We start from the raw sequence: 25,062 nt of genomic DNA, 5'->3' as shown, positions 1-25,062 counted from the left end.
TGTGTGTGGTAGGTATATGTGTGTTGGGGGGGGTATGTGTGTTGGTGCATGTGTGTGTGTATATGTGTGTGTGGTGTGTGTGTATGTATATTGGTGCACATGTGGGGGGGTTGGTGCACATGGATGTATGCATGCATGTGTGTGTGTATGGGTGTGTATTTGTGTGTAGAGGTATGTATATGTGTGCGTTGGTGCACATGGATGTATGTATGCATGTGTGTGCATGCATATTGGTCCATGTGGGTGTATGAGTGCATGTGTGTATATGTGTGTTATGTGTGTTGGTGCATATGGGTGATGTGGATGTATGTGTGTTGGTGCACGTGTGTGTATGTGTGCATGTGTGTATAGGGGTGTGTATATGTGTGTGAGTGTTGGTGCACATGGGTGTATGTGTGTTGGTGCATGTGGGTGTATGTATATTGGTGCACATGGCATGTGTGACATGTGTGTATATGTGTGCATGCGTGTGTATGTGTGTTGATGCATGTGGGTATATGCATGTGTTTGTGTATGTGTTCATGTGTGGGTATGTGTTCATGTGTGGATGTGTATATGTGTGTGTAGGGGTGTGTGCATGTGTGTGTGTGCATCTGTAACTTTCAAGCCCCACCCTCAGTCCCATCATGCTTACTCAAACTCCACAACTCTGTACATTTCCTTTCCAAATGCCAAACTTCCATCTTTAATTGGATCATGTACCCAGTTCCATCTTCACAGACAGTGTCTTCTGGGCTGTAAGACTCGATAATTTGTTCCACCATTGAACATAACCTAAGAGTCTACCAAGGGAAGATGAAATTAGAGTGTGACCAAAGACCACTTAACTTGTTGCAGGCACACGGAAGATTCCGATACAGTCTAACATTGTCACTCCGAAGAGGATTTTTTTTTTTTTTTTTTTTTTTTGGCTTTATGGTTATGTTCTTTCCTGGGCAATGTCCTGAAAGTTTCACTTTTTGATAGATTGTTCCAGACAGTTGAGAGCGAGCAGTTACTTGTCATCCATAAATGAGCAGCTCTGCCTTAATGAGCAGCCACTGGGGAAAGCGGGGCGCCTGCCCTCACGCTGTTTAGATTAACAGCCTTCCTTAATCGCACATCAGATAATAGGTATCACCCGACGTGCGAAAGAATATTCAAGCTAATCATATCTGAGTGGATGTCCATTGCCTCAGAGAAAAGGATCACAATCCAAACTATTTGTACTTCTATTTCTGGCTGTGTCCATCAAGTAGAGTGGTGGGTGGCTTGCTGAAAAACTAGGAGACAGACGCTAACTTGGACCATGTTTGGAGGGGGGCATAGTGGGCTCTCACCAGGCGGAGCAGTGGGCTCAGCAGGAGGCACTGGACCCCCACAAAGAGGTGGCTCAGGGTCACCCACAGTCCTGCCTTTTGCAAATTTCGTGACCCTTTGACATATCTTTTATAATCTAGATGCCTCCGAATTCTTATTTACACAACAGTATGGCAAGGGTTTGTTAACTCCCTCTGCATGGCTGTTGCCAGAATACCTAAGAAAACTTTCCAGGAAAAAAAGATCTTTTTAGTTCATGGTTTTGAGAGTTCAGCTTAAATCTTTGGTCCTGTTGATTCTGAGCCTGTGGCGTGGCTGAACATCATGTGGGCATACCTAGAGAAGGGACTTGCTCACACCATAGCAGGTAGGAAGCAGAGGAGAGGTGCAGTCCTGGAGACAGTGCAACCTCCAAAAAGCCCTAGCCACGCCCAACCTCTGCCCAGTGCCCTACTTCCTGTACCCGGACCTCATTTCCTGTTTTCATAATTTGGGGGCCAAGATAATACTACCAGCTGGAGGTGGAGCATTCAATTAAGGAGGCCCAAGGGACACTTCAAATTCAAACTGTAACACATGATGAACCACAATAATGAAATAAGAGAGTGTGCTATGCTTATCCCATGGCAGATGTGTGACAAGCACACGGTAAACAGGAGCTACCACCCTGGAGCCTTTGAACCCGTTCTCCCTCCTTCTTCCTGGAATCCTGTTCCCAATGAGAGATGATGAGGCCCCTTTTACTCACAAGGAGTTTAGCTTTGCTCTGTCCCTCCCATTGAAGGTTTGAACAAACCCTTACACAGCAGCAGACACCCTTGGGCCATCAGTTCTGCCATAAGACATTCACACACCGGTTTCCTGTTGCCTTGTCTAGGGTGTCTACCCAGCCTTAGCATCTGTCCCATTGCAAGCTGCACAGGTGCTAAGTGCTAGGCACACGGTAGATGCTCAATAAATACCCATCTGAAGAAGGATGGATAGGAGATCCGGGCATAAGCGGATGTCTGCTGGACTCTGAGTCCTACCTGTGTTAAGCTACTTTTGAAGTCGGTTTGCCTCCAAGAACAGCAAACATATGACTGAAGGGACACTTGGGGGTCTCTCACCACCCAGCTTAACAGGAATGGCGATACTAAACCCATCAGGCCTCAGAGAGAGGAGGGTGGCTCCGACTGTCGTGAGCATTTGCTTCTTGATACTAGAATAATTAGAGATGCCCAGCTTGTATCAATTGCCCTCGAATTGTGTGTGTATGTGTGTTTACATGCATGTGTGCATGCATGTGTATATGTATATGTGGATGCATGTATATGTGTGAGTGCATGCATGTGTCTGTGTGTGCATCTGTGTGTGCATGCATGTGTACATGCATATGTATATCTATGTGCATGCATGTGTGTATGTATGTGTAGATGCATGTGTATATGGATGCATGTGTATGAGTGAGTGCATGCATGTGTCTGTATGTGCATGCATGTGTGTGTCTGTGTGGGCATGCAGGTGTACATTCATGTATGTATCTATGTGCATGCATGTGTACATGTATGTGTGGATGCATGTGTCTGTGTATATGCATGTGTGTATGTATGTGCATGCAAGAGTGTATGTGTGTACATGCATTGTGTGTATGTGTGTGCGCACACAAGAGTGTATGTGTGTGTACATGCATGTATGCACACAAGAGTGTATGTGTGTGTACATGCATGTGTGCATGTCTGTGAGTGCATATGTGAATGTGTGTGTGGAAGCCAGAGGTTGACATAGAGATGTCTCCTCTGTCACTTTTTACGTTGTATTTTTTTCTCACCTTGTTGTTTTTAGAGATTTAATTATTTTATTATTTTTATGTGTGTGTGTGTGTGTGTGTGTGTGTGTGTACGAGGTGTCCTCTAAGGCTAGAGGCATTGGATCCCCTGGAGGTGGATTTACAGATAGTGGTTGTGAGCTGCCCCTCATGGGTTCTGGGAACCACTTTGTGTCCTCTGCAAGATCACTAATTGCTCTTAACCTCTCAGCTGTCTCTCCAGCACCTACTGCACTTGGGACAGGGTCTCTTCCTTGGTCAGGCCAACTGGACAGCCATCTTTGGGAGTCTCCCTGTCTCGGACTCCACAGTCCTGGGCTATGAACATGAACTGCCATACCTAGATTTTTTTTTTTTAAAGAACTGAGGGTTTGGTGGGTTGAACTTATATCTTCATGATTTCGTAGTGAATGACCAACATATCCCTACTCCCAAACCTCCCCCGAACTCTGTGACACCATCAACAAGACAATCAGAGAGCAGCCAAGTGTCATCAGTGTCTTTATCTGGCCCTAGCCCCATAGGTCCATCACAAGCATCAGGCAGAGCGAGTTTCATAAATACCATTGTACTCAAAACCTCCATTCAGGAATGACACGTGTCTCGTTTGCTCCCATGTATCAATTATTTCAATCAAAACTCTATGCAATGATGAAAAAGAATTTCCCTACCTGCAGGCCAGGTGCTGCCCCTAGTGACAGAGGCAGAAAATCTGGAAGAATATCGTGACAAACACAGGGTTGCAAATGTGTGTCAGCCTTCAAAGTCTTTGGATATTCACAAAGCTGTGGCATCCCAGGCCCCCAAATACTACACTTGTAAAGTATGCTGTGAGTAATTTCTAGCGTTGATAGCTTCCCTTGAAGCTCCCCTCCACAAATGGACTGCTTAGGACTTGGTGTGGGAGATCTTTGTATAAAGGAACAGACTGAATCTCAAAGAATCAAATAATGTAAAGTATCATATAGGATATGTTTGGGATGCATACAAACCTTAGTGTCTATACAAGGAAGGAGATAATTGGGAATTTCTCTTTAGGAGATCTTGGAGTTGGGAACATCAAAGAAGAGGTCTCATAGAGACTGGGTCTTGAAGTATGTGTAGGAGTGTTCTAGGTGATGTTGAGGGGGGTGGAGATAGGGTAGACGATTCCAGTAAAGGAAATTCCAGTCAGAGCACGGGAAGCTTTGAGAAGATCCCGATCAGAGGCCCGGAAATCTGGACTGTTTCTGGCTTCCCAACTAACTGGATAATGAGAGCAAGCAAGCCTTTTTGGCTTCGTGTTTCCTCTGGCTCTCCAGCCCTCCTCCTCCTACTCCGTCGCATCAAACGCAGGGCAGAGCGGCTCCCTGCCTTTTCCACATTGTCTCAAAGAGAGCAATGAGAGGCTTCATGTTAATCAAATATTGTCACAAATGCTGGGGGGATTTAATGGCTCCGGTTTTACATTTCAAGGCTGAATTCTTTCGCCCCGCAGTCTGGTTGGCTTGGGCGGCTGATGCGATTTATGTGTCTTTTTTTTTTCCTTCTTTCTTTTCTGCCTTTTGAGAAATAGAAATCATATTAAGAGAATGGATGAGGAAGGCTTTTTTGGGATATGTGTCTGCATCTCTGTCTCTCTGTCTCTCTGTCTCTCTCTCTGCCTCTCTCTCTGTCTCTCTCTCTCTCTCTCTCTCTCTCACACACACACACACACACACACACCTCTCCTCTCTTTCCCTCTCTCACTCTCTCTCACTCTAATTCTCCCTATTCTCCCTCTGTCTGTCTGTCTGTCTGTCTGTCTGTCTGTCTCTCTCTCTCTCTCTCTCTCATACACACATCCTCTCTCTCCCTCTCTCTCATCTTCCCTTCCTTAGTCTGTCTGTCTCACACTCTCTCACATGTCCTCTTTCTCCCTCTCCCTCTCACCCTCCTCCTCCCCCTCCCTTTCTCTCTCCCTCTCCCTCCCCCTCCCTTTGGAAATGAGTGTAGTTTGAAATGTTGAAGGTGGAAATGAGATTGAGGTGACGGCCCTAGGAAGCACAGAGCTGGTTCTGAATGTGTGATTACTCATTAGTAGAACAAGTTTGGGTTGGCGTATGTGTTCAAATTCCACCTCACTGCCATCCTGGTTTTCAGGGCTGCCTTAGGAAAACACCACAAATGGAATGGATTAGAACAACGGGCAGCTCTCATGGTCGTGGAGATGGGAAGGGACAGCAGCATGGGCTTATAGACACCGCACTCCACTGCTTGCTTCTGTCTTCATGTGGATGTCTCCTCATGTGCCTATGTTGTAAATTCCCTCTGCATCTCTCTTTATAAGGACAAATATAGGACCCAGGACTCCCCTAAACTCAGGAAGACCCCATCTTAAATCCCTTAACTTAACAACTCACAAAGACCCCATTTCCCATTTTTCCATATCAAATCACTTTCAGTTTCTGGGCAGATATGTCTTTTTGTGGGTGGGGGGGGCAGTCCACTATCTGATGTGCTTCCATCATACCCCAGTGTAAGTGATGATACTTCTAGCTCACCGCTTATCCAGGCAGATGTCCCAGCCAAGCAGAGCTGCTGATGGAACGTGAACATGTCTAGAACAAGACAGTTGGCTTGGTGCTCGCTGTGCAAAGCCTTGAGCTCATGGCTGAGAGGACAAGGCTGTTCCCCTTAGTAGCAGCGGGGATGTCTGTTCTGTTGACTCCCATCCAAGGGCTCCGACATGAGGAGGGCGGGAACAGCATCAGCTCAAACATCTGGTAAACAAGGCCACGGTGCTTTCCAACTCCGGTTGTTTGGAATTCTGTAGACCCCAGAAGCAGATGCCTGAGGAGTAAGATGATGGATGACCTACTTTTGTAAAGCGTGATTCTCTGAGACAAACAAAGTCTTCTTTTTCTTTTTCTTTTTAATGAGATCAGCTGTGTCTACTTCTGAGAATCTATCACCACCGTCCAGACCCTTGGGTCCTCACAGAAGTCGAAGGGAGGATCACTGAACTCTCACTGGATGTTCCAGCCATTCCTCCCAGACATATCTATTTAACTTTGCATATGTAATGTTGCCCTAATTTCTCTTGGTCTCAAAAGCTAGCTTAAGTGCTAGCTAGCACAGGTTATGGGTGGTTATCAGACTGGAATTCCATTTGCAGAGCTGTGTGGAAGCCATCATTCATGCTGCATGAAGACTTTCTATGGAGGGTGTTTTGAGGGTCACCCACTCTCAGATCAGTAATCCCTCACTAGTGCTCTCTGCAAGGAAGCCCCAATAAACTCACTGGCTCTCCAGAACAAACTAATGGAGTTAAATGTTGGTTCTGTATTTGGGTCTCAGGAAGAGAAGGCAGTCATCATGCAAGCCCTTCTCCCACAAGGAGAATTTTATCAATGAAACCATATTCCTTTTGCCCAGGCACTGCCAATTCAGGTTGACCAAGTCTGGGTATCATGGATATCTGATACTCTTATGCCCCAGAGTTTTATGCCAATGATGTCCAGATTGATATCAAAATTATACATAGTCTAGAAGCTCACTGTCATGGCTGACAAAATCAAGACTCGCTAGGGAGATAGGCCTGCGAGCATAGCTATGTGAAATTGTCTTGGTTACATTAATTGATGTAGGAAGATTGACATAGTTACTCTTCTATTGCTGTGTTATGGCACCCTGACTAGGGCAACTCATAACAAGAAGAAAGCATTCAATTTGTGGTTTGCAGTGTTAGAGGGTTGAGTATGCATGGAGCCATTCCCTGGACAGATGAGCCTGCCCGTAAGAGCCAGGGAGGAATGCCGTGCTGAGCAGTAACTTGCCTGAATGCATTGCTCTCCTCTGACCACTGGTACAACGTGACCAGCTGCATCCAGCCACTGACATCTCGACCTCCCAGGCGTGAAGGACCATACTTTGAAGGGTGCGCTGAAACCAACCTTTCTCTCTTACATGGCTTTCTTCACAGAAACGGAAGGTAACCAAGGCTCCCACCAAGGTCACGAGCACATGCCCACCGTAAGCTTTGGCGTACACGGGATTGGGGGGGTCAAATCTCAGCAGCGCTGTTGGGTTGATGAGTCAACTCAGCTCTCTGAGTCTTGATTTTCGAGTTGTCACGTGGGCTGGAGATGTAGCCCCGCTGTGGAGCTTGGCCCAGGTGATGGCCTGAGGTTAAGCCCCACTATTGGAAAAGTGAAATATTAAGCTTTAGAATGGAGTGAGCGCAACCCACTGTCCTTTTATCTGCGTGTACGTAGCACTAACGCCATTCTCACTGAATAATTACTGTTTATTTGTACAATCGCTGAGGTGCCTAACCAAGTCTCTCACCCCACGGAACGTGTGTTGTTTGTCTTTTTGTGACTCTCGGGTATGTTTTATATAACACAAATGAGAACCCCTTATCAGAAACACAGTTGCAAATATTTTCTCCGGATTCTGTAGATTTGGGTTTCTTGATAACCGTGTCACACACAATTTAATTTTGATGAAGCCCAACTTCCTTCTTGACGTCTTTGCCAGCATTTCTGGTGTGGAGACCTCAGGATCTCTTGTCAAATCCAAGGCCAGTGATTTATCACTCCAAGAGTTAAATGGTGAGGCTGGAGAGATGGCTCAGTGGTTAGGAGCACTAGACTGCTCTTTCAGAGAGAGAGGTCCCGAGTTCAATTCCCAGCAACCACATGGTGGCTCGCAACTATCTATAATGGGATCTGATGCCCTCTTCTAGTGTGTCTGAAGACACACATTGCATACATTAAATAAATAAATAAATAAATAAATAATAAATAAATAAATAAATAAATAAATAAATAAATAAATAAAAGAGCATTAGGGTGCTGATCCATTTCCCAGACACTCCACAGGGAGGGATAGGATCTGAGTGCAAGGGCATCTTTCAGTTTTCACCCATTGCTCCTGACTCCCATCTCTGATTCCCCTCTCAGGGCTCCACAACCCACCTGAAGCAGGTACAGTCAGGGAGCAGAAGAGGAGAAGAGGGTAACTGAGAGACTGCAACCCATCGTTAGAGATAATAGGTCCATGTGGTTGACAGACCCATGTGGTTGACAGACTTACGTTCGAACATACTTCCTGGCTCTTGTAAAATGGTGCAGAGTCCCTTACACGGTGTCTTGTAATCTTCCCCAAGATGGGGGAATGTGTGGGTGGTGAGGGATCGAAGAGAAGTCAGCAGTGATGTCCCCGTGTGTCTGAAGAGTCCGAGCGATGTGCTTGGCAGCTGCCCTTTCTGCTCCATCACCAAGGCCTGGGGTGGCAGAGAAAGAAGCCAAGTGGCAAAGGCTACAGTGACTCAGAGGCGCCAGGACAGCGGCCAGCCGAGGACAGACATCCCAGTCCCTGGGAATCTATTATTTAAACTTTGATCGCTCTCTTGAAGTCACATCCATTCAGAAAGCTCTCCATTTATGAAAGTCACCGTTTAATGGCACATTAAAGACTCCCACCGGTTTACTGAGCCCAAAGTCTTTGCGAGTGCCAAGAAAGATTGAGTTTAGCCTCCCAAGGCATCATGGGAAAGGACTGGGTCAGGGCAAGGTTGATCCTCACTTTTGCCATCTGCTGAATGGGTTTGGTCTGACTGGAGTCACTTTATGTAACTGTTTATGAGGAAGGCGGAGGATTGTCAGCGATGCCATTTACCCAGACTGGAATAAAGTTATAAATAAAATTTTATAATGTTTATGAAGCCTCAGTTACATGGTGATTAATAAACAGTGGATCATATTATTTGAATAGCTATTGCCCATTGTATTATACACACCATCTCTCTACATGATAAGACCTTCAAGTTCAAAAGTTTCGTAAGTTTAAACATACTTAATTTTTTTTTTATAACACTGGAGATTGAAAACAGGGCCTCACATGTGGCTGTGTTTTGAAATTGAAAGACCGAGGAGGGGAAAAAAGCTAAATTACCAAATGGCACACAGCAAACTGCGTGCCTGAGTGGGGAGGAAGTTGCTGCTTCCACGGCCACGAATGCCCTTCCTTTGGGTCATAAAACCTAATCCGTGTGACTGTGTTAAAGCCAGTCACCTGATGTACACAGTACCACCTGTCTCGTGCTCACTACATACAACCTCAGAAGTGCCTAGATACCCAACTGTAACATTCCAGACCAGCACAGCCTAACCCACCTGTCAGACTGGCCTCCTTCTGTCTCTCCAAACTTCCTAACACATCTAGGTCTGCAATTTCCAAAGTTTTGGGCTTCTTTCTTTCTTTCTTTCTTTCCTTCCCTTTTTTTTTTTTTTTTTTTTTTTTTTNGTGTAGCCCTGGCTGTCCTGGAACTCATTCTGTAGACCAGGCTGGCCTCGAACTCAGAAATCCACCTGCCTCTGCCTCCCAAGTGCTGGGATTAAAGACGTGTGCCACAGGTTTTTCTTTTCTAATCAATGGACCCAACCTTTAAAACAACAACAACAACAACAACAGCAACAACAAACTAGGTGCTTTGTGTATCTGTTTAGCATCTCCAGTTCAGGTATTCTGATCATCAGCATCAGGCTGGGGAGATGGCTCAGCTGGGATGTCTGAGGGTCCATGTTTCATCTCCTTCACTCAGGTAAAAGGCTGGGCTCAACATTGTAATCGCAGTACTGGGGAGATGGAGACAGGAGTATCCCTAGGGCTCTTTAGCCATACAGCCTAGAAGAATCGGGATAAAGTAAGAGAGACCCCCCTCCTCCAATCTCGACAAATGACCTGGAGAGCAACAGAGGAGGTCAGAGTTTGGCTTCCACGTGCAGGTGCACGTACACACACAAACACACACTCTCTTGCTAGGATTATCGTAATTTACATCTTACCTCACCCCTCTGCCCCACTCTTGGTAAAGGATTTGGTCTTGAGGAGCAGCCAGCACCTAACACAAGCACACTCAAGATGAGGGCTAAAATAAAAGACCTGTAAGATACTGAAGCAACCGGTGTGGATATTTCCTAGGAAAATGGGGTTTCTGAAGACCCTGCGGGACTTTTTATTCTGTTCTGTAGATTTTCCTTCTGATGTGAAATCAGGACCCAAAGGCCCACGGTCTTCATTGGTAACAAGTTCCCTTCCCTCTCCTTGAACACCACCCCTCGGGTTCCATGGAACCTCTGTGCTATTGCTACATTGGCCTGGCCTCTCTGGAGGAGTTCGTTTGGGGTCTCCTTCCTTGAAACAGTCTTCTTCTCACCCATTGAAGCCCCCAGGAGCCAATTATTCTCATTGGACCATCAACCCCTGTCTGCAGAACAGGCACTCCATGCCTCTTCGTGGCCCTTCCTGATCAGCTCATTATGGCAAGAGAGCAGCACTTTGGCTCAAATCAGGGTCATCAGGCACAAGGCCTGGGGTCCAGTCTCTGCTCTAAAACGCTGCGGATGCGTGAGAGCCCCCATCCATCGTTATTTCATGAGCCTTAATGGTTACATCTCAGGTTGGAGGGAAGTTGGGAAGGGAGGGGATTTAAAAAGACATTAAATGGAAATTAATACAAACACCAGTCAGCAAATGCTCCTTCACGGCTCCTCATTCCTTCAGTATTTTGGGTCCGAAAATAACATCCTCCCCTGCATCTCTTTCTGGGATAGGTCTTTAACCGATGTTTGCCTCACGCAGGCATAACGTCTATGTAGAGCTGAGCTGTCTGCTTGCTCAAACCAGTGGTTTGCTACTGACGTCCTCTCAGTTAAGGTTCCCAAGACTCCCCCATCCTTGGGGCCTCTGTCTCCAGCTGGTCAAAGTCAGAGTGAGCCACAGACACAGTGGAATCCTTCCCGGTGAATTGCTCAACACCATCTGCCTTTGCGGCAGACCCCAGGCAGAGCGAGCAGTGCAGGGACAGACAGACCATGACTCCATCCGCGCACCATGTGCCATATATACTCTCTGGGATCTTTCTGGCTTCCTAGACCAAACCACTTCCCTAGTGCATCCTTATCTTTGCTGACTTTGTTCTTGCTGGTGTGTGTGTGTGTGTGTGTGTGTGTGTGTGTATACAAGAATATGTGGGTTTCTGTGTACAGAGGCATGTGTGGGAGGGAGATGCATATATATGTGTGTTTGTGTGGAATCCAGGCTTCACCCTCAAAAAGTCTCTTCATTGGCCTGGGCACACCAATTAGATTGAGCTTGCTTGGTTAGTAAAGCCCAGGGATTCTCCTGTTCCAGTCTCTGCAGGTCTAGAAAAGTCCGATGGTATTTTCATACCCTGCAGCCTGGACACACACAGAAATGATTTCTGTGGAGCCCAGAGACTCAGGTAGCTGGACAAGTTAGCATCGCCTTAACCGTTCTCGTGAGACCACAGGGAGCAAACACCCTTCTGTCAAAGGTGCCCAGTAAGAGCTTCTCTGCTCTCTTTTCTTTCTCTGCTGCCCTAGGCCCAGGATTGTCTTCACAGACTCACACAAGAGCAGGGTGGAAAGTAGAAACAAAAGGAGCCAGAAGGAGGCAGAGGCATTTTATAAAGCCCGCAAAGATGGTACAAGAGTCTCTCATTACAAGGGCCAAGGGCTGACTTGTACACTCTAGAGCCCAGGAGGCTTTGTCTGAGCCGATCGATGCTGAACTACCAGCTGCCCTGACATCGAAGGTCTTAAAACGACAGGTGTTCTCTCTGAGGGTTTTTCAGCTTGAGCCATTGCTCAACAGGGTGGCTCTGCCCATGGCTGGGCCATGCCCAGGAGATAGAAAAGCTCTCCTAGTTGGTGCTTTCAGTGGAATAGGTAGGACACGAGGAAAGTCATTGGGCCGAGATGTCTTTCTCTACATGCCCTTCCTCATGGGTGGGTACCCAAGTCCTCTTTGGGCAACCAGCTGTCTTCAGCAAGGTCAGATTCCCAGAGATTTGCCATCCTATTGAAATCTGGACCCAGATTTTTCTCACATTCTGTTGGTCTTCAAAGCTACCTGCGTTGGGAGGGGTGGTATGAGGGGGCACAGAATTTTGCAAGTGGAGGGAGTGGTGGCGTGCAAGCAGAGGCGAGGCTGAATATCCTAGGATGCTCTTGGCATCCATGGCTCAGAGGGTACCAGGTTGCTAACTCACATTTTTAAGTCTAAGCTCAGAGTAATGGAATATTATACAGCCGTGAAAACAAAGGAACTCCAACTACATGCAAGAGTTATGATTCTTTCAAATGTCACAAAGACACAGATACACACACACACACACACACATACACACACACACACACACTTAAAGTGGTGCTCCTGGAGGAATTTAGAAATCAAGCACAGATGCATTGTCTCCTTGGCATACAGGTAACAATGTTGCTAAGAACAGTAGAGGTGCTTTCACTGATTTCTTGATTGACTGGTACACAGGTAACAATGTTGCTAAGAACAGTGGAGGTGCATTCACTGTCTTCTCGACTGACTGGTACATAGGTAACAATGTTGCTAAGAACAGTGAAGGTGCATTGTCTTGCTGATTGAAGGATACATAGGTAACAGTGTTGCTAAGAACTGTGGGAAGGATGTAGTCAGACCATGGGAGAGATGTCCTAACCGGGTACAGATTGTGTGTGTGTGTACGTGTGTGTGTGTGTGTGTGTGTGTCTGTGTGTCTGTGTGTGTGTATGTGTGTGCATGCAAGTGACTGTGATCAGAAAGTGACTCAAAGGCCATGATGTTTTCTTTGACTGGAGTGATGGTTGAATGATTGCTAAATTTGACTATTAAATTGATTGTTTGCAGGTATTTTCTCCTCCCTCCCTCCCTCCTCCCCCCTCTCCCCTTTCGTTCTTTCCGTTTCCCTCTTTCTTTCTCTTTTCTCCCTTCCTCTCTCCCTCCTTCCCTCTCTCTCCCTCCGTCTTTCCCCCTCCTTCTCTCTCCTCCTCCCTCCGTCCCCTTTCATTCTTTCCACTTCCCTTTTCCTTCTCTTACTTTCTTCCTCCTTCCCTCCTTATCTCATTCCCTCCCTCTCTCTCTCACTTTCCCCTCTCCTAGTGTTGGAGACTGAACCCAGGGCCTCAAAGATCATAGGAAAGCATTGTATCGCCGAGTTACATCCTCAGGTCCCTGTTTTCTAGTCACACTTTGGTATAAGTTGAAATTCGGGTATGCACACTCAGTATGTGTGTGTACATAACTCTAAGATCTGGGCAGCACGGCAGCATGTTAGAAAAACACCCTGAAAGCTGGCTGGGTAGCCCTGCCAACGAGCTCTAGTTCACCCCTGGAAATGGCAGCTTTGGAGCACTGTGATGCCCATGCCTCTCACCAGAGGCTTTGACACATCCTGAGTCTGATATGATGTCAAACCGGAAAAGCAGGCACTCGGCGCATCCCCTAGGAATAAAGGCACAGATGAGCAGCCCAGAGAAACTCCAAGGTCATCCATCACTTGAACCAAGGATGCCTCAGCACGAGGGGCTTAACCAGCAGCACCTCGCCCATCTCTCAAGCTCTCGCCAGTTAGATCCAGACTGGGCCTGCACTCAGCTGCCTAGCTGCACAAAAGCACCATTGTTCAGTCCTATATTCATGGAGGAAATAGCCCATCACGGCTACTGGAGTCTTGGCCAAGCCTCAGGCATGTACAGGAGAAGGTGTTTCTCCCCTCCATTGGCTGTTGACAGCGGAGTGTCTGCCTTGGCCATGCCAGCCCTTAACAAAGCGCCCAGCACCCAGGATCCGAAACAAGGGCAATGGAAATAGAAGCCTCTGAATTCCTGGAGTCACATGGCGCCTATTCTGAGGCTAGCCTCCCTCCCCTCCCCCACAGTGCTACGCCTTGGCCGCAGAGCTTTTGTTCACACCAAGTGTATAACAAGAACACATCTCTGTTTGGATTTGAGGACTAAGCCATTTCATCAGAACAGGATCAGCGCCTGTGAGGGCACTCACTAGGGTCCACTGAGCCAAGACCTAATTAAATCTCCTGGAGGAAGGATCTCTTGTTGGAGAAAGGGAGGTCTGTACTGTGTCTTTGGAGAAATCGCCCAGCTGGTGGGTGGCACTCCTGCCCTTGGGTTGCCCTGGCTAATGTTATGTCAACTTGACACAAACTAGAGTCAGCTAAAAGGAAGAACCCTCAATGGAGAAAATCCCATCCACAATATCAGGCTCTAAACCAGATTATTGATTGATGGGGGAGGACCCAACCCATTGTGGGTCATGTCATCCTTGGGCTACTTATTTTGGGCTCTATAAGAAATTAGGGTGAACAAGCCAATATGCAGTAAGCAGTTCGAAGCAGCCCTCCATGGCTTCTACACCAGCTCCCAACTCTAGGTTTGAGTTTCTGACCTGGCTTCTTTCGATGATGGACTGCGATGTGGAAGTGTAAGCCAAATAAACTCTTTCTTCTCCGACTTGCTATTTGGTCATAATGTTTCTTCGCAGCCATAGAAGCCTTAACAAGGACATGGCCGCCAGAAAAACACACCGAATACGTGTCGAGGACGGGCTCAGCGCAGACAATGTTGACGTTGCCACAGCGCTGTGAGATTCGTCAGAGAGTAGCCATTGGTTAACCGCTCTGTGAAGCGCCTTGGGTCTGTGGCCACAGCTTAATTCCAAAGATAAAGTGGGAAAAAAAAAAAGGCAAATAAAGTCCTTCCCCAAAAGCATGTGTAGAGAGGGAACTGTTTTTTCTCTTTTCGTTGCATTGAAAAGCTAGGAGGAAACGCTGACAAACGGGAAGGATGCTGATCCTGTTGCAAACGCTATGGACATCAGCGATGCTAATGTTTTAGAAAGAGAAGGTGGAGAACAGGGAAGAGGGGGAAGGGGGACGGAGACGGGGCGGGGAGGAGGGGGACAAGGGGAGGAAGAAGGAAAGTAGGAAGACAATAGAAGCCGGAAGAGGAACGGAGGATAATGAAAAGGGCCCTGTTGTTCCTTGAGTACCTACTATGTGCCACAGATCATGGCCGTGGGTCCTTCCTTACCACTCTGCTTCTGGTGACTGTCCCTCTACAGTCCCAATGGGGGCAACTACATCTCTGTGTGTAACCCTTGAGGCAGATACTTGTCTCAAGCGGAGGCAAAGCAGAGTGTCGCAGGGCAGTAACCCCCATGGACACTTCTCCATCCCAAGAGGCGTGAAGGGAGCTGGCACAGAGTGGTGCCGAGGCTTGCTGAGCCTCTGCAGGGAGAGATGAATGGTGAGAAACCCTAGTCTGAGGAGGCTTGAACAGGCTTCCCACTCTGAGCGACGTGAGTGCTTCCGGACCCCTTCCCCTTGATCTCCCTTCACTTCCAGTTGACCGGGAGGGGGTCGACCTCTTACAGCCCATATAATGGTTGTGTCAAAGTTCAGAGTTTTACCAACTCAGCCAGGTTCGACTGTTCCACAGAAAAGCAGTAGTGACTGGTTGAGTGTGGGTAAAAGAGAGCTTGCTGCTCTGGCAGGAGACTCAGTTTCCAGCACCCATGAATTCCAGCTACCGGGGATCCCACGCCCTCTTCTGGCCTCTGTGGGCTCTGCGTGCGCATGGCGCACGTATTTACTTGCAGGCAAAAAAAAAAAAAAAAAAAAAAAAAAAAAAAAAAAAAAAAAAAAAAAAAAAAAAAAAAAAAAAAAAAAAATGCCCAAACATAAAATAAAACTAAAAATCAAAAAGAAAGAGAAGAAAAGTGGATTCAAGTGGGTAGGGAAAGCTTCCATTTGACTTTTTCATTGCATTTTTTTTTTTCAAGAATCCTCATTGTGAGGTTGACGTGAAGCAACTCTTTGGGTTCTGAAGTGAGTGTGCTCGGTTTTGTTTTCTTACGTTACAACAGAGGGGGTCATTGACTTACCCCCCCCCCCCCGTCACACAGCTCTTGGGAAACAGGGGCAGGGACACCAAGCCTAGTGGTAGCCTCGTGGCCTGTGTTCCCCACGCCGCTTTGACTAATCCGGAGACTGTACTCTGGATGTATTTACGATTTCTTACCACTTCCCAGCAAGAATGCCACAGAGCCTGGATCCAGATGTTCCAGACGCAGGAATGAGATGGTATCAGAAGCCCAAGCAGCCTTTGCCACATCCCCATGAGCCAACAGTGAGTGCACGCCATGGGTCGCGATGACCGCAAACTCATGAGTGTGACCACGGATCCTGAAAAAACACTCAATGGAACAGGACAGGATTAGCACTGAAGCAACTGCTCCGGAGTGGACACAAGGAAGAAAGTCAGCTGTAATATTAGCTGTTGTCCAAGGAAAGTCCAAAAATTCATCACTTAAAATAGAAATTTGTGTGTGTGTGTGTGTGTGTGTGTGTGTGTGTGTGTGTGTGTACATCTGCAGGAGCATGCAGAGGCCAGAGGACACATTTTGGTACCATTCTTCAGGGATGTGTGTGCGTGTGCGTGTGCGTGTGCGTGTGTGTGTGTGTGTGTGTGTGTGTGTGTGTGTTAGGCCAGGTTTCTCATTAGCAATGAGAACTGACCAAATATGCTAGACTGTCTGTCTAGACAAACCCAAGGATCCACCTGTCTCTGCTTTTCCAGTGCTGACATTACAGGCACACCACCATGCCTAGCCTTTTAAATGCATGTGCTGGGGATTGAACTCCAGTCCTCATCATCGCAAGGCAAGCACTCTACTGCGTGAGCCATCTGCCGAGCCCCACCACCACTTGATTTCATGCAGCCCATCACTGACAGCAAGGTCAGGAAAGTGTGGGTCAAATTAATCTTGTCTCCTTTTAACATTTATTTTTGTAAATAAAGTTTTATCAACACAGTCCACACTTATTTTCCTAAGTGGTGTGTGTGTGTGTGTGTGTGTGTGTGTGTGTGTGTCTGTCTGTCTGTCTGTCTGTCTGTCTGTTTGTCTGTCTGTCTTTGTAGAAATGAATGTGCGGTTACAAACAGAGGCTTGAAAAATCTGAAGTGTTCTTGTTCTAGTTCCATACAGGCCCCGATCCCCGGCATCCAACGCTGAAAGCAGTCTTGGAAGTTTGTTCAATTCAGATGTGTTTAAGTCAGAATCAGTGGATAAACCTTAGCACCTACATGCTGGGGTTTTTCTAAGCTAATGTATTTCACTGTGTTTAAGGGAATTAGTGTTTAGGCATAAGGTCCTGCGAATTTGAGGGTTGTCAGCTTCTTCTAGAGCCATGCACACACACACACACACACACACACACACACACACAGCAATCACTGGCAGAGGCAGAGGCTGGGGAGTAGTAGGTCCTCCTTGGATGACTATTCTGAAGTCCCCACTTGTCCCTCTTGCCTTTCTCATTGAGGCTGAGGCTCACTCACCATGTATCATAGCACTTGTCTTAGAGTCCACAAGAGCTTTGGCAGGAGTGCATCCCTTGTAGGAAGAGGCCAGAAAGGTTTGCTTCAGATTTCTGCATGTGAGAAGCTGGGATGAGGAGGCCCCTAGGGTAGGACCCAGTTTGTAGAATGCTTGCCTAGCATGAAGCACAAAACCTTGTACTGGATCCCCAGAGCCACATGAACTAGGCATGGTAGGAGAACCCTGTGAGCTCAGCAGGAACACACACACACACACACACACACACACACACACACACACGAGAATATCTGGGAGAGGTTAATATCTGGGAGAGGTTAATAGGCAAGCATAGGACCAGTCATGGTGGTACACATTTACAATCCTAGACCATGGCAGACAATGGCAGGAAGATCCCAAGTTTGGGCTGGGCTGAAATGTTATTGAGTTCCAGTCCAGCATGGGCTACTGAATGAAACCCTCTAAAAAACAAACAAACAAACAAACAAACAAAAACAAAAACAAAAACAAAACCCACACACCCCAGGAAAAAGAAAAGACTATGAGCTGTCTATTTATAACACTTGAAGAACTGAGAGTCATCTGTAATTGAACCAGAGTGCTCATGGTTGAGATGGGGAAACTGAGGCACTGAGGAGCATGTGTCATTCTCATGATAGCACAGTAAATGGCAGGGACAACCTAGAGCCCAGGGGGCCCTGCCCCAGTTCTGTGGTCCTTGGCTACTGTCCCATTGGCTCTTACATATGGGAATTCTGTGGCTCACTCTAATATCATTTGTCTGTAGTGACCATTTTGTAGCCTCTTTGCTACATGTGTGATGCTGGAGAGAAAACCATCAACAGTAAAAGCCTTTAGTCACACTTAACATGCATATGCACACACATATACATGTGCACACACAAATGCATCTACACACATTCACACGCATCACTTGTATACACATACATACATGTACACACATTCACACATGCATACACACATGCACACATACACACATGTACACACACAAGCACATCTACACACATATACACAGATTCACACACATGTACACATCCACACAGATATACACACATGTACACATATATAGACATTCACACATGAATACACACATGCACACACATGTACACATACACACATGTACACACATTTACACACAATGTATAATACACACATGTACACACACACACATATACACACCAGTGCACACCAGCAGAATAAATGACAAACAGCAAAGGGTAACATATAATCTTATAAACATAATTTCACCACTATATGAAATTGCATGAACATAGCAGCTACTGATGTCAGCTGATGCAACCCAGGTATACAAAACAGCGCTGATACGTCCAGCCTCATTCAGTGACATGCTTTGTGGTCTTGTCACAAACACAGTCAAATTCAGCTTCCCTTTGGAGCATCCTGCATATCCAGAATATGTAGGCACAGAGACAAAAATTAAAAAGAGCTGGGCTGAAAGCTGGAACAGGTTATCTTCTAGGTCAGGGTAATTGGTGATGGTGGTAGTGGTGGTGATGGTAGTGGTCGTGGTGATGGTGGTGGTGGTGGTGGTGGTGATGGTGGTGATGGTGGTGGTGGTGATGATGATGATGGTGATGGTGGTGATGGTGGTGGTAATAGTAGTAATAGTGAGTTTGATGGTGTCTTCTTTTTTTTTTTTAACCTACATGCAAATTCTTCAAGATTTGGGACAGGAACCTTGCCTACAAAGTACTACTCAGTCACTGAACATGATTAAAGAGCGCCCCACCTACTTCTGGGGTCCTTTGGAAGGAGCATCAGTTGCTGCTGACCCCACCAGCCAAAGTCTTTCTCATCTCCATTCTGATTGGATGAATCAGTACAGCTCTAGAAAGACACCCTAGAGGATCATGGGACATTGTGAAGTGCTAGGAGTTAGGCCTAATGACCCGGGTTTCTGGGGGTTTCTCCAGTCTAGTGACAGATCCTGGGATGTGGAGGGGAGAGCCTTGGAGAGTTCCAGCCCACGTATGTAATCAACTTCCAGATACAAGGCTGCAGCGAGGGAGGGAAGCTGGCTTCAAAGCCTTCCAGCACAAATTGAAAAGCCACTCCAGGGTTCACATCAGGACCCAAGCAAAAGATGACACAGCTCTGACCAGCGAGGGGCGGGGAGAAGGTCGGGCTGTTCATTGTTATGCAAATGAAATGTAAAAATCCCGAACTCCGGGCGCCCCCCCCCCAACAGTGGCTTAAGAGAATCCCCCAAGATACTTCTGCCACATGTGCAAGACATTAAAATTAGTCTGAACTCATCTGAAGAGCCTTTCTGACATTGCCATATGTCGGGAACGGGGGCTGCCCCTCCCATTCGTCAAACATCTTAAACTATTTTCAAATGATTTAGGTTCCCCAAGACCTAAAACGTATTTTTTCCCCCTTCTGGAGTACCTTTTTAAGCCCTAGAGTATTTTGTAGGGAATTCAAGCCACATGCTTATACTTGACTCTGCTACATGTTGTTCTTTGAGAGGCATTTGATGTCCAAGCTGACTTTGAGAAATATATAATATTAAATGTATATATATATATATATATATATATATATATATATATGCACATATGTATGTATGTATCTACATGTGTGTGCATGTTTACACATGTATACATGTGTGTGCATGTGTATAGACAGTATTAATATCACAACCAGGAAATTGTCTAAAGCATGTAGCATCCTTTTCTTGCTGATAAGTTGCTTTGAAAACTGTCTGAAGGAAACATCCTTTGCTCATTTTTAAATCCACTTACTGTTTTCTGATACTTGGGTTTTGTTTTTTTTTTTTTTAAATAATGTTGAGTTCCAGAAGTTTCTGTGTCTTGCATTTTAATTCCTTCTGAGCTCCACGATAGGTATATATTTCATTCTATTCTATAGGTGCCCATCTTTCTACTTATTATGTTTGTATATTTGTGTAGGTGCATGTGGGTGGTGAGTGCCTATGGGAGTTGCACATAGATGTGTGTGTGTGTGTGTGTGTGTGTGTGTACAGACCAAAGGTCAACCTTGTCATTCCTCAGACATTGTATATCTTGTATATCACTGGCTGGTGCAAGACATACCCAGAGGACTTTGTACCTGCAAACAGAACAAGGATGAACTCACACCACCACCTCCATCCACGCAAATGTGTATGCACACAAGTCCATCCTCAGCAGAAGAACTGCAAATATTTAGTTATCCCGGCTGCTTTATTATTATCATTGTCACTATTATTATTTTTGTATTGTATTTCTTTATTTAGCGTGTGTTTTGGGAAGAGGCACCTGCCACGGTGCTCATGGAGAGGTAAGAGAACAGCTTGCAGAAGTCTGCTTTCTACATCTCTCCTTTTCCTGCCTTGAGGACTTAGGGATCAAACTCAGGACGTGAGGCTCAGCAGCAAGTGTCTTTATGCGCTAAGCCCTCTTGCTGGTTGGTCCTCCCCTGATATTATTCAGGGGAAGAGGGGTGAAGGGTAACACAGCCATGGTTCTTAACGACACCCTGTGTCTCCTGCCAGTAGAGTGGTGAGCTTACCTGAAAGATTTCGACAATGTGTGGATGGATTGGGTTTGACACAAGGATACCCAGGTGTGAAGACAGAGGGACAGGAAGGCAGGGACATATTACCATATCCTCCCAGGCTCTGTGTGACCTGGTATGTGAAGTCTGAATCACCTTCCTCCCTCTGGGATTCAGAGCTTCACTTTTTACACCAAAACAAGTGGGGTCTGTGCTGTGTGACTCTGCCTGCAGACTCTCCTCTTGATTCTCTTGGGAGCTAAGACTCCTAACTAAGGCTGTTACTCTGCTCTCCTTTTGGTGTGTATGCACGTGCATTGGCACGTGATCGTGTGTGTGTGTGTGTGTGTGTGTGTGTGTGTGTGACATGAATGTTGCTGTGCATGGGTGATTTCAGATACGTCTGTGCCATGTGCAGATGTGGAGGTCAGAGGACATCCTTTAGGAGTCATCTCTTTCTGTGGTGGTTATAGGGACCAAGCTCAGGTACCGGGTCTTTTTCTGTAAGTACTGCTACCCATCGGCCATCTTGCTGGTCTGGTTATTTGTATTAATTACTGCCCTGCTGATTTCAAGACTGTGGGCCTTAGCCAGTGAACATTATACACACATTCTCAGTTAACTCTCACACAAATGCTTCCTCCTTCCTCTTCGTCCCCCTTCCTCCTCCTCCGTCCTCCCTTCTCTTCCTTCCATCCTCCTTCCTCCTCATCTCCCTCATGCTCCTGTCTCCTATTCCCTCCTCATTCCCCCTCCTCCCTCCTGTCCTCCCTTCTCTTTACCCTGATCCTCCCTCCTGTCCTCCCTCCTCTTCTTCCCTCCTCCCTCCTATCCTCCCTTCTCTTCTCACCTCCTGTCCTCCCTCCTCTTCTGCCCTCCTCCTCCCACCTCTTCTCCCTTCTCCTCCTTCTGTCCTCCTTCCAGTCCTCCCTTCTCTTCCTTCCACCCTCCTCTCCCCTTATCTTTCTCCCCTTTCCTTTCTCCTTCTTCTTGTCCTCCTTCACAATCATTGTCCTCACTCTGTAAGCAAAGAGGTCCCAGGCAAGACTCTAGTACTCCAAGCCAAGCTCATTCCCCAAGTACATCAAAGGCTCGGAAGCTTCCTCTGTGGACTTGAGCCCCTGGCTGCCGTCTTCCCCGTGGACCACTCTGCTCTAGCGGCCTCCTGCACGCCTCTCACGAGCTCCACTTCATGATGGCTAGGACACCGTTCAGCCAAGCAGGTATTGCGGATAAGAGTTTTCATAGACCTCAGTCATGTGTTGCTATAAGACCAAGTCTTGTGTAACCCAGGCTGTCCTTAAACCCACTGTATAGCCAAGGTTGACCTTGAAGGCTATCCAGCCATTACCAATATAAGCAATGCCTAAGTTAGGTGCAACCCAGGGCAGCCTGCTTGGTAGGCCATCACTCATCCCCACTGCCATTAACGCTAACTCTACACACACACACACACACACACACACACACACACACACACACACACACATTATATATATATATATATATATATATATATATATATATATCATGTATGTATAGCATGTGTGATATGATATATATGGTGTATATGGTGTATATGATATATGATATATATGATGTATATGATGTGTATATCTATCTATCTATCTCATTTGCTGTATCCTTTAGAAAGAGGAAAACCTTGCTATGGAAGCTGCCGGACTGAACCTGAAGCACACAGAGTAAAGTGAACCAAGGGCAGAAAGCAGAAACCTGATTTCATCCCTGTGTGTTGATGAGAAGGACTTCGATTATTGGGGACAAGAGTGGAATGGGCGTCGCTAGGAGCTCCCAGTGACAGGCATTGGAGAGATGCGGGTCAAAGAGCACACTTTGGGAGACACAGTCTCATCACGATGTTCTATGTTTCTGAAGACTGATTGAGAAGACACTATTCAACAGGAAAGATGGGGGGGGAGTAAGGTAGAAAGTAGGGTACCATGGAAACCCCTTCAGCCTGACCCCAGCTGCCCAGACCCTGGCCTCCCAAGGCAACCAACAATGTTGGTATGTTACTTATCTTTCCAAAAATGTTTTATACTCACATGCACACACACACACAGACACATACACACACACATAGACACATAGAGACACACACACAGAGACACACAGGCACCTAGAGACACACACACACAGACACACACACACAGACACATTAATACAGTAAGTGGGCTGTCTTTCTTTTTAAAATATGCATGTTAGTATATTATAAATATTGTCTAAATACTATTGTTTTATGCTTATGGCCCTGGAGATTGAACCCAGAGCCCCACGAGTGCTAGGCAGGTCCTTGGGGTGCTAAAGCAACCCCCCCCCCCCACTGATCTGTACCCTCAGCCCTCTTTGGAGACAGTTTTGTTTTGTTTTGTTTTGTCTTGTCCTGTCTTGTCTGTCTTGTTTTGTTTTGTTTTGCAGTATAGTCGAACTAAGTTGCCCCGTGTGACCTTTAGCTCATTATGTAATCCAGGTTGACTTTGAGTGTTTTAGCTGCCTTATACTGACGAACTAGCCTGTGATGGTGTCCTGCCGCCCCAGACCCAGCTCCGCAGCTCCAACCTCAGATCTCTTATTCCTTTTAACCACCGTTTAGCTTCCAGCAACCCCCTTGTTTTTCTCTAGATCCAGTATAAAATCTTTACTGTGTTCTGACTCATTGAGAAGAAAAGAAACCTTCGATTTCCAGAATGATCTGTGCTCATTGACATTGCCTTTCAATGAGAGACCGGGGCCGGGGATTGGTGGAGTTTGAAGTTTCTTCACAGGGGCTTCGACACACCTTGGTTCCTAGGTCTCCGGATGGAATAAGGACCCTCGCTTTCTTTAATCTCCCCTAAGCTCGCTCTGTTTTACCTTGGACAAGGACTCTCCTGTTTGTTTTCAGACTCTGGGCAGCTTGGCAGTTTGTCCTGCTGGAGGCTGTCCCTCCCCCCACCAGGTTCCTGTGTCCCTTTGGCTCCAGCAGCACCTCTCCTCTCCTGTTCCCATGGGGACTTCTTAGGATTTAAAGGGACTGAAAAAGGAGATCGAGGTGAGCAGAGTTAAAGAGGAAGAGTTCCCAAACAGGCTGACTTGATTTATGGAGGTAAGCAAGTGTTTCTTTACTGGGCTTCCAGAAATCTGGCAATTTCTGCTGCAATGTGTGCGTGTGCGTGTGCGTGTGCGTGTGTGTCCACGCGCGCGTGTGCATATAGAAGCTGAAGGTCCAAACCTCTTCTTTCTCAATCCCTCCTTCTTTGTTTTTGTTTGGTTGGTTTTTTTGTTTGTTTGTTTGTTTGTTTTGTTTTGTTTTGAGACAATGTCACTGAACCTGGAGTTCACTAAGCAGGCCAGTCTGGCTGACACCAGCAAGCTCCAGGGAATCCCCCTGCCTCTGTCACCCCAGAGCTGGGATTGCAGGCGCTCATAACCACAGGTGGAGGTAGACCTCTCTGATGTCTCACACTTACACAGCAAGCATTGGGACGTCTTCCCAGGCCCCTCTTGCAATTTCCAGAGCTTAAGCCTCTGCCCCATTACCCCAGAGACTTGGAGGCCTGGCATGGTCCCTGATGGGTCTGACTCAAACCTCATTTTTTTTTAACCCTTCTCTGCCTCTGGGGTCTTTCTTGCCCACACTGAAAACTGATTTTTCCCATCATCCGCCTACTCCACGGTATATTTTCCTTCCGGCACAATTTCCTTCAAATAATCCCTTGCTCCCTCAGGCAATCCTCGAGACTGGGTTGACATCTCTTCCCTACGCACACAGCCCCCTGACACCCCCCGAAGTCTCGCTCGACACCTTTCCCTATTTCCTTTCCCCAAAATGGCTCGTTTTTCCGAGGGGACTTTCCATGCGGTACCTGTTTGGGAGAGCCAGTGCCTACAGGGGACTCACTTTTGGACCTCACGGGTCTCAAGCCTCCTCAATTTTATGTGAATTCAGATGGCTGGAACACAGGGCTCCCACGGTGGATTCATGTACTGTTGGCATGACTGATCTGCTAACAAAACTTCAACAAGTTTATGGGTTTGTTAGAATTACATGGCAAATCTTGGAAGGATTCTCAGAGTTAGGTAATTATTGGAAGGAGGGGAAAAGGCTTGGTGTGGGGTCTCTCTGTCTCTCTGTCTCTCTCTCTGTCTCTGTCTCTCTGTGTCTGTGTCTGTGTCTGTGTCTGTGTCTGTCTCTCTCTCTCTCTCTCTCTCTCTCT

The 25,062-nt window shown here is 46.7% G+C and overlaps 1 long non-coding RNA gene across 1 annotated transcript in view; it reads left to right on the top strand.

The window, feature by feature from the left end:
- The first annotated feature begins 23,811 nt into the window (after nucleotides 1-23,811).
- Nucleotides 23,812-25,062, top strand: part of LOC115063081 — a 19,894-nt gene continuing 18,643 nt past the window's right edge. Inside the window, exon 1 of the long non-coding RNA XR_003842966.1 lies at nucleotides 23,812-23,951. This is a non-coding gene — a long non-coding RNA (uncharacterized LOC115063081). The remainder of the gene's footprint in view (nucleotides 23,952-25,062) is intronic.

This window comes from Mus pahari, chromosome 23 (assembly GCF_900095145.1).
Source record: "Mus pahari chromosome 23, PAHARI_EIJ_v1.1, whole genome shotgun sequence".
Taxonomy (NCBI): Eukaryota; Metazoa; Chordata; class Mammalia; order Rodentia; family Muridae; genus Mus; species Mus pahari.
This window is presented reverse-complemented; position numbering and strand designations above follow the sequence as displayed.